The 10257-nt window shown below is 41.5% G+C and overlaps 1 protein-coding gene and 1 long non-coding RNA gene across 7 annotated transcripts in view; one reads left to right on the top strand and one right to left on the bottom strand.

Moving 5' to 3' along the window:
- Nucleotides 1-2203, bottom strand: part of LOC111269324 (V-type proton ATPase subunit D) — an 8960-nt gene extending 6757 nt beyond the window's left edge. For 3 of the 4 annotated variants that reach the window (XM_022848816.2, XM_022848811.2, XM_022848817.2), the window contains exon 1: nucleotides 1429-1511. The gene's annotated coding sequence lies outside the window, so the exon portion shown is untranslated. Of the gene's footprint in view, nucleotides 1-1428 lie in introns of all 4 variants that reach the window. The other variant, XR_002685720.2, reaches the window with a different exon arrangement.
- LOC111269326 (uncharacterized) overlaps nucleotides 1-9642 on the top strand; it is a 9851-nt gene extending 209 nt beyond the window's left edge. Inside the window, exons 1-4 of one of the 3 annotated variants that reach the window (XR_015314546.1) lie at nucleotides 2281-2408; nucleotides 2610-2864; nucleotides 3815-3997; nucleotides 8393-9642. This is a non-coding gene — a long non-coding RNA (uncharacterized LOC111269326). Of the gene's footprint in view, nucleotides 1-2188; nucleotides 2865-3814; nucleotides 3998-8392 lie in introns of those variants that run through there. The other 2 variants (XR_015314547.1, XR_002685722.2) reach the window with 2 other exon arrangements.
- Nucleotides 9643-10257: the final 615 nt, after the last annotated feature.

Raw genomic sequence — 10257 nt, 5'->3', positions numbered from 1 at the left:
CTACAGTGTTATGTGAGCATCCGAAGTTTTGAGTGAAATTTGGGAATGTCCAATGCCGCAAGTTGCCAGAAGAAAACCCTTGAACTGAATACTGAACTGTTTTGATAGCAGACACAAAATAATAAGGTTTAACAAATTTTTTCTCAAATTTTCTAATCTGTCAGGGTCTCCGTCACAAATGTCTGTGCTCTCACATGCAAAAAAAACAAGGTTGTATAATGAAATGTTAATATTACAGAATAAAAAACTAGTCGCTTTAGATTAAGATTTAATGTTATGTGAAGATACTTCGTGCAGTCCTTAGGTCGTGTTTTTTAGGTTTGCTCATGCGGTTTATAGGTCATAATACGCTTGCTGGCACATGATTCGCAAGCTACAGTGAAAAAAGCGTTGTCACGTACAGCAAAAACAGAAAAGGCCATTATCGTAAACACATTTGAATCGTTTGTACCCAAAACTAGTTTGAGTAAGGCAAAATTTTATGGCCAAAACCTACGACTAAACGCCGCAAAAAGGGTACACTTTTTTGTGGCACCCGACCGAACATAAATCGAAAGGTTCCGCTGTAAGAATAGCGCTTGAAGGAGGTTTTTGTTAAGACATTGACTTATTTTCCTAACAGTAGCCGAGCGAATATATCTCTCTCATTATCAACTATACTTTTCATACTATTCTTAGTGATTATTTCGACAGTTATAGGCGCTAAATAATACATTTTGGCAAAAAGTGTATAAAGTTATGGGCTATGAAGTGTATTTCGGAACATGCGAGTCAATACTGTGTAATTATAACTGCCATATTGAATCAGTAGTGCATGCTGAGGGAGTGCCGATTTGTTTAGAGGTATGTGTTGAATCATTTTTCAATACAGTCTTTATTCCTGCACTGCTCTAAGCAGTTATCTCTCTTATTCGTAGATAATTATCAATCATCGAAATTGTCAACCAATATTATATGTATCTGCCATAAATCACACCTATCATCATATTTTAAATGGCAAACTTTTCTTCGGCTAACATGGATTTAAATAATGGCAACATACGTAGTTTCACGAAGAAAATTTCGAACCTGAATTATGGGCTTCGTATTATCAATGGTAGTTCTTTTGCGTGTCATATTTTTGTTTTTTTTTACTTGATGTTTTAATAATGTATCGACCTTGAAAGACTTGTAGTAGTACCCAGGAGTCTTGTTGCGCTCTGTGAACAAATCTTTAGACACACACACACACAGACATGTGCACGCATGCACACGCATGTACAGGCACACATACGCGCTTAGACGCACACGCGCGCACGCGTACATTAATAGTAGGATGATAAATCAAGCGAAAATCATTACCAGAATGTCCACGTATTTGGTAGAGACTTCAGCTTAGGCGATAAATTATCGACTTTATGATAAATGAATCATCACTGAATAACTAACCATTTGTCTAGATTACACTCAGCTTAATATTCTGCTAAGGATGCCTGGTGGTGAATCGTTGCTTCAGTCCCGGAACATCGAAATTATCTCAGAGCCATGATAGTATCTCCTAAGAAAATTTTAACAACAGAAAGCATTTTTAAGCAACACACGAGTTCCAATGGCTAACTAAGTACTTAAACACTTTTAGATAAGGAAACAGACAACACACATTGCGGTACGGTACTCAATAGTTCGATACTATTAAGAGATGGAGACGTTTGAAACACCAGTATCGCTAATTCCAGTTACTTAATTACTGCCGCTTTGAGCCAAATTCAGATACACTGCCTCGCCTAAAACGACAACATGTCGTCATTCACTGGCCCAAACGCGGCTCCATCTGTACTCATCTGACACCGCGACAGAAGAGAGAGAGAGAGAGAAAGAACGCTATGACACCTTCCCCAAAAGATCTTCCTCGGAGATATGTATTTTCCTCAGGGTCACTGCTACGCTTTTGCAGAAGACTACGCAGTTTGAAGGTCGTAGCTATTTTCGCCGGAGATACGCCTGTCATACTTGCGCCGATCTTTTACACACTTAAAACGAGGGTATTTTCCGCACAAACGGAAGGGTTTTTTTCCACCTGCCCTTCTGCACTGTGGCTGAGCGAGTGCCTATACCACATAAACTAGACCCTAAAATGATAATCGTCGTCGTCTGTCACTTGATCTGAAATGGAAGGTTTACTTTACTTGTTAACATTGACACTGTATAGCTAATACCGATCGCTCGTAAAATGCACATCGACATCAGTACAGCGAAACGTAACTAAGACAGAGAGAGAGCAACTAAATTATTGGAGAAACTCGGCGAGGGTCAGAAAAGATGGCGGACGGAGGATAGCGTTCGACTGCTAATAGTTTTGGCTAAGGCGAGATGGAAGGCGACTGAAGGCGACGAAGAATGTTGGAGTTTTCGGATACGCGTGGCGAATGGTAAGTTGGAACATGGTCGATAAGGGTGGGTCGTCTGTTGGACCCAGTAGAGGACCAGGAGAAGAGATTCAAGGAACACGCCTAATAAGTCATTATTCGTTCGCACAATTGCGGCCACCATCTGCGCTTAATGCTAGTGAGCCGCGCGGCGTAATCATAAATATTAATAATAAAAACTAATGTCTCTCGTAACTCTATGAGGTGTGCTGCAACCAGCAGGCAGGCGCCAGCAGCCAGGCAATCATTCAACCAGCAATAGTGGGTAGCTCAACCATAATACTACTTATCCTACCGCGATTATCTAGTGGGCGCTACACTGATGACCGTCAGCTACGAATCCCGCAGAAGGGACCACGATAAAGCCCAACTGATGAATACATGGAACGCAAAATGTTGTGACTTTTGGAAGGACTAATGCTGAACGAAACTGAAAAGCTTCTTGGCGTCGACTCAAAGGTAAATCTGATTCTATGGTATGAAATGGTATCAACCACCTACGGTCGCCAAATATGGCAAACAAAGCAACAGGAGAATAAACGAAGGCGTTTGATTGGGCGGAAAAAATATCTTTTTCTCCTTCACTGACAAAGGCACAGGCGACAGCATCGATAGTGGTGATGGTGGTTACTTCAAGCAAAGAAGATCTAAATCGGGTCCTTAATAGTTGGTAACCCTAACAAATATCGTACATACATCGCTGTAAATCAGTATATACCGTATCTATCTAATCGAGTGTGGAATAACAGAGAAAGCTGGTGAAAAAATTACTATTAAAAGAAAAATATGTTTAACAGTTGTTACCTTCGAGAAAGATTAAATGCCTCTATGTAGTTCGAAGGCACTGGTTCCAAATGAAAAAAAATTGTTTTGATACAAGCCACCTTTGTGTGCCATAGTCGCTTCCACAATTGGCTGGTATCTTTTTCAAGTAAGAATTTTGAGTGAGATCTTTCTGAAATTACTGAGTTGGTAGAAAAGGACTTAAAAAAAGCAAATCAAAAGTAATTATCTAAAGTATTTTCGATGCCTGAGAGATAACATCACTATGTCATAGTGGTAGCAGATTGGGTTTTAGTCCGCAGGAAGATAAATCGTCCGAAATAGCCTATCCCAGCAAAATATTTTCAACCGGTAGCTCACGACGGTGGTGTTGTCTTTGTGGACAAATTTTGGGGTTATTGTTGGGCATATATATATATATATATTAGGAAAGGATTTTTTCATGTATAAATCAATGCCATTGAATTACCTTTAACATAGACTGTTCACATACAGAACTATTGCCGTAACATAACTGTTTTCAATACTACTATGTGCATGCTGCCTATATAACAGAGTATTGCGTGCACCACTCCGCTTATCAAGTCCATTGAAGAACACCGTGCGTTGTTTGCTGTATCTTGCAGATTGCCAGCTTCTGAACTGGAAGTCCCGCGGGAAATGTCCAAAAATACCCTACAGACCTCTCCGCCAGTTCTGCAGCCAAACGACACTGTAAAGAGAGAAAGTGATAGGGAAAGAAATGCCAGTCATGAATGTCACTTGCCAAGTCCCCAAATAATTATATCGCCGCCTCGTTTTGTTTGTCCGTAAGTCCCCTAAGAGAGAATCAGTATATATAGAACAGACTGGGAAGTTTGGAGACAGCAGCCATCTCTTGGGTTTGTCGAACATTGTAAATCGCACCCGTCTAAGATAGTAAGGTCCAAGTGAGTCTTTCTACGCTGGCCATAGCTTCAGAAAAGGAAGAGAACGTGAATGTGTCTCGTTTGTTTTGGTGTTTGTTGACTGAAGCACCGAGTAGTAAATGACAACCCTGGAGTTGGTAGTTTAGATACAGGACTTAGGTAAAAGGTAGTGAAGTTGATCATGAAAGTAGTTCAGAGACAGTTTACGGTTCACAGGCTGCAGAATCGGGTCTAGCAGGCAGATGCTACAGAGAAATCAAGGGATTTCCTCTCATGGGACCGCAACAAGCAGGCGGTTTCGCTAGGTTGGACCGCGTCTTAAACTCCAGTAATCCACCTGCAAAGTAAATCTGTGCGTAGCCGACTCTTGTTTAGCTCCAATGCTGCCAAGTTACATCTGCGTGGCGACGTTTCGAAGGCGACCGGCCTTATTTAGATCCTACCGTTGTGCTAGCCGCTAGGTGGACGGGGGCGTAGGGGTTGCTAGAGAGAAAGAGAGGGTTTTAGGGTACTCGAGGTAACTCCAGCACTTCTTGAAGTCCTCCTTCTTCTCCTGAGGTTGCACACTCCGTCGGCGTACAAGCGGGAGATTAGACAGGTTCTCTTACAAACCAAATTTTGCTAGTGGTCGACTAGACAAAAGCAAGAGTACACAGTGTCCGGCTGTCATTTAGGACTCATTTCGTAATTTCTTCGGTCAGGAGATACGGGAAAGTCTATTACGTTGCAACTAACGTAAGTCGTAAAGATGGGATTAGCGCAAAAAAAGCCAACTTCAGACTCCACTAACGCTGCTGCTTGAATGCTCTTTGAGATTGTTGCGAAACGAAGTGCTCTCGCCGACATGTGTGTGCATGTATGTCGTAGCCTTTAAATCTTTTCTAGTGGCGAGACTCGTATTAACGTGACACAGTAGTATTTTGGCTGTCCTTAGGGTGGCCAGCATAAGCGAAAATAAACGAATTTTTTGCAGATAAGAAGTTATTTGCTGTAGTTAGAGCGAAACGTAGGCCAGAGTAGTTTTCACAGTCGATATACGTGGCCGAAAGTATGCAATTGACGTAGCGTTTTGGGAACAAGCTGTAATAGACATAGGTAACTTATATACTCTATTGAGTAAGAGCAATATTTTGTTTTAAAATTAGTGTCTTTAAGGGTGTACTCTATTAATGCTTTAAGCATGTGGAGTTTTTGTTTTCTGTCAACATCGTCTGACTCGAACCACGATCAAAAAGATATCTTTTTTCCAAAAAGAGGATGCTCCTATAGACTCCTTTTGCGCATATACATTCGGACACAGTTGTTAATAAACAACCGCTAATTGGACTCAAAGGTTTGCCTTATTCGTTTTTTTTTTTTTTTTTTTTAAATATTTCATAGTAACAATGGACGTTTGTTGTTACTTACTACACACTTCAAGATTTCATGATCGTTTCGTGCTTGAATTGACCCTCGATGGAAGGTAGTTTCGTGGCAGTAGTGAGATGATGATATCTATGAAACTGGGCCTCACGGGCGGATTTAAACTGAGACTGCCAGCGGGAACAACTCTTATAGAATAAAATCCATTCTAGACAACAGCAGTTAAATTTTTGTGAACTTAGACTATTCTGTGGTAAATCGATAAGTATTAGGTTATGTGAGACGTTAAATCAAGTCGAACTTACGTTTATAGAATAAGGGAAAATTTCGCATACAATTACGGCGGTAGAATGTCGTTTGGATACCATTGGTTAAAACTATTTTGCGACAAGGTTCAGCTTCAAAAATCAAACAAGTCGGTGCAATGTGGTAAATAAAAAGTGTGCAGCTGGAATAGAGAACATATCCATATAAACTCATCAAGTTCTACATCGTTTCGACGCAACTAAGAAGACTCTGTGTCAAAAATGAGCTCTTCGAATGTATCAAATTGTTGGTAATGGCCGCTATTTTCAACTAATGAATTGAACAAATCCTTCTTTTCTGCTTATATTTAAAGAAGACTCGTACATAAATGAACGAGATATAGCTCCAAAAAATAGCATTTATGCGTCATCAATACAATGCATATTGACGTCAGCTCATGGTATGAATCAAGTTAACAACAGCACATCGCTCGACTCTATATCCAAGCGATAAGCGTCGGGTAAATGTCAATTACGCGGAGTTAATTTTTCTTCAATACTTGTTGAGGTATCGTGGCATCACCTCACAGCGATACGGCAGTTGGAAAGAAGTACATTTTTGCAAACGCAAATAAATAGCAGTTTATCATACATTACACACTCGCTGAACAACATGAATAGAATCGGGTCAGATCGGAGGGATCCGAAGGTTGCTATTGGCACTTCACGAGGTTGATTATCAAAATTATACATCAGAGGTCCTTTAAATACGAGATTACACGCTTATGAGGAGTATAATTATATAACTTTTTCATTGCACGATCGTGTGGCTGCTTTTCTGGCCCTTTTCAGTTTATATCATGCTTCCACAGGGTTCAAACTATTGTATAAATAAGATGTATATGCCATTTAATTCATAGAGGGTATTTTGGCAGTTGTAACTAACGGGAGCAAGATAATCAAAATACAACAAAACGCTACAAACCGTTTGAAGTGTCATTCCTTTAGAACTATGGGGAGATACCGAATGAAGCCAACAACTTTGAAAGATGCTACTCATAGGTTATTGATGCGATCGTTAAATTCAGTCGTTGACTATAATTCCCTGTTGAAAACTGTTGACAGGGTACGCCTTCGTCTCATAAAGCTTGTCGAAAAAGTTGAACACACGGCCATCTTAGTTAGCCGGGTCTCTATCGCGCATTTCTGTTCTAGCTTAGCATGTTCCAGTTCGAAGCCATTAGCCAAATAGAAGTAGTGGGGCCCCCGCAGACCTTACGTCATAAAATCAATGCCACTTCGCTACCGTCCTTATTTGATATCCTCGTAGATGGTCCAATTGTTCGTCAGCCTGCTTGTTCTTCGCCAGATATAAACACTATTAATAGAAGCAGCGCAAAGCGTTGTAGCTAGGTATTTCGAGATATTTCTACTTGGAGAGCGCATAGTTACTTATTCCATTTTGCTCTCTCTCGCTTGCCCTGCCACCACCTCTGCAGCATGGTTTGTCCTTTAGTTTTATACAGACACAGTTAGTCAGAATCAGTTAGAGTTTACAGTCGCTCACCGTGGCGTCCTTCTGCCTCCTTCTGATACTATTTATTAGCGTTGAGTCGATACCGCAGTGGCCCTCGTCTATTGTTGACCTTGTTCGCGGATGGCAGGCCTGTCCTTTTTCAGATTTTAAACAATCTGAACGTTCACTTCGTTTGGGCGCTTATCCGTCAATAGTCTGTGGTCGCATTTTTACCGTATTCCTTATCTGGCCGTCTGTGTTGGGAAAAAAACTCCCAGAACAGCCATCTCTCGAAGCTGCTCTCCCGAAATCTGACAGATCGTAAAGAAAAAGTGAATGTACGACATGACGAAATGGAGACGCACCTTTGCACGGGTAATCCTTACCCCGCCTCATTTCGACTGCAGCCGATCGGCGGCTTGTGGCGTAGTAACTTGTCGAGAGAAGAGAGGAGTTGTTACGTAGCAGGAACATTTGTGAGACCACCCGATGCCAAGAGATAGAAGATAAAGATTGAGGAGTCGCTGAAACAATACCACACAAGCAGAAGAAACTTCCTTTCCTATTTTTCTTTTCTTGCACGTAAGACGATAATGACTGCTGATGTTACAATACTCGTATACACGTGTGCGCGTGCGTTTTTTTGCTAGTTTATACCGTAAATAACAAGCGGATTCGGTGGGATGCGTTATAAAAAAAAATGAAGATGGACGAGAAAAACGGTATTCGAAGGTTGTGCGCTTGCATGTAAATGCGAGTATGTCAAAAGTGAATTGAACAATATTTCAAGCGACGATAATTCAAGAGAAAGTTGCAGCTTTTACTCATGTGCTTAGAACAGATAGGTATTTTGAGGTTAACTGATGTTCTGTGACTTATTTAATTAGAATTAGTTTTACCGAAGGGTCCAGGTTCAATTTAATGGGCTCGGTCCGTTCTGATGATGTCCGGTCCTTGCATAAATTATTCCACTCCTCTGTACTATAAACGCGCATCCACCGTGTAATCAAGTGATTCCTAACCGTTCATCCAACAACATTTAACTGTATAGAGTTAGTCTATATGTTAAATTTCTATTCTTATTTAAAGCTAGATATCGACAGCTTCATAGATAGAAATTCAGTACATTACTAGCGGCTGCCAGATTCACCGATCCGATCCGGTTATTTACAGGTGTGTTTATACATAAGCGCGTTGCAGACGACTCGTTTCGAAACTAAATGTTCATCATCGTTCAGTTATGCGGCCTGAGCTGCGTCTATCGCACTATTGTCCACGCTGAAATGGAATAGCAAATTTTCAGGCTTCGTTCATACCTAAAGCAGTGCAAACATCCACCTACATCGTGCGAGTCCGTTTAGGCAAACTGTTGTCCATGAATGCTTGAAGGTCGAAGCAGGGTGATAATTAAGCGAATCAATGAGGCTCAGTATCGATCTCGATCTTATCATTGATCGATGGATATGATCGCATATTCTAACTCAGACTTATCTCCAAGTTCTTAAATAGTACGATATGATACTGTAACTTAACTCTTTAATTGTAATACAATCTCAATCTGTATATGTCAGTGGGTAACTATAAAGCTGGAGTCCAGCGGAATGCATGCTACCCAATTTCCTACCAAGGGGTAATATGATGATTTATGTCGTTTCCTGTGTGTTCTCAGGCCACGTCAGCAAAGAATAAATATTTGTTAGATACTGACACAAATAAGCTACTTTTAGCCTCGTGTTTTAACAAATAGTATTCATAATAGGAAAACAGCGAACAAATGTAGAAAAAGCAATAGCTACATTGAAGATTATTGGAAGGATATAAGCTTATAGGTCTGTCTTGAAGGGACACGTATAGTAAGTTTAAAACGAGGTTAAAATAAGACAACTTTTTTTCGTCTGTATTTTCCATATAAATATGCAGTCCCTCTTCATGTAATTTTCCACGTATAGTAATTGCGTATACAGACTTTATTCTCCGAACCACACAATCATTGGTTGCAACGCTGGCTTTCTGCAATTGCCGGAAGGCCTTGTTTTGTTTCCGGTATAGTGGTTTTGTATACACTTGCTATGTGTGGATCTCAGTGACGGCTAGACGACCAGAAGATACGCAGCGATTTATGTGTATTACCTTAAATCTGGGTATACTAACCTAAACGTATATGTATGTACGTACGTCTTGTTGGTTTGTATATATTTATATATCTATCCAGCCTAATGTTCTGTTCTTTTCATGCGATGTTCTTTATCTATTGGGAGGAAATCTTTACACCAGCTGCTGGCCGAAAACTGCCACACCGTTATGTCCTACTAGCTGATACGGTTCCCAGCAGCGTGCTGCTTATTGCTTGTATGTTCGGTGATCGTGGTCGGTCTGGGTCCGAGTCCGAACGCTCAGATCTAGCGCATTTTCATACCCGTTTTTCCTTTTCAGGCATGCGGCCAGCTTAGAATGGCGGAAGAGTGAGGGGGAGCCAAGTTCCTGAGTTTTTCTAAGCGGCACAGTTCTGCTGCTGTTACTCCTAAGCAGGTGACGCTCAAGCGTCCAGCAGCTGCAGCTCTCTGTTGTCGCCGAGTGTCCGATGGGAAGAGGTATGATACGGTACAACAACTGGGATATGAAAGCTATAAGATGGGTGCGCCTGCGACGAGCAGAACTGAGATCGCTGCTTTGTCGTCGTCTTCCCTTTGTCCCCTCTTCGCCCCCCACCGTTAACTGGCTGCCGGAGCCGCCTATTGTGTTTGTATGCGGCAGGGGCGTTTATAGGTATAAATCATCGTTGCATTTGGGCAGGCATGCTTGTGCTGTAGTGAGCCGTCCGTAAATGCTGAGGCGTATCTCGGCTTGCTGGCGAGCGCGCATGGATTTCGCTTCAAAGGAAACCATGGTGATGTTTGAAGACGAGAGACGGATCCGGTCGGTAAAGGAAATTCCTCCCGGCGTAGCGGCACCCCGCTGGTGTAGCGATAACCGTGATGGCGGAAATTGGGCAGACGGGTCGTAAGCACGGACCCCAAGAAAATCGAGAATTCGTCGGT

The sequence above is a fragment of the Varroa jacobsoni genome, unplaced genomic scaffold (assembly GCF_002532875.2).
Source record: "Varroa jacobsoni isolate VJ856 unplaced genomic scaffold, vjacob_1.0 scaffold_1378, whole genome shotgun sequence".
In the NCBI taxonomy this organism is placed as follows: Eukaryota; Metazoa; Arthropoda; class Arachnida; order Mesostigmata; family Varroidae; genus Varroa; species Varroa jacobsoni.
Note: the sequence above shows the minus strand (reverse complement) of the source record. Positions and strands in the feature narration are given on the sequence as shown.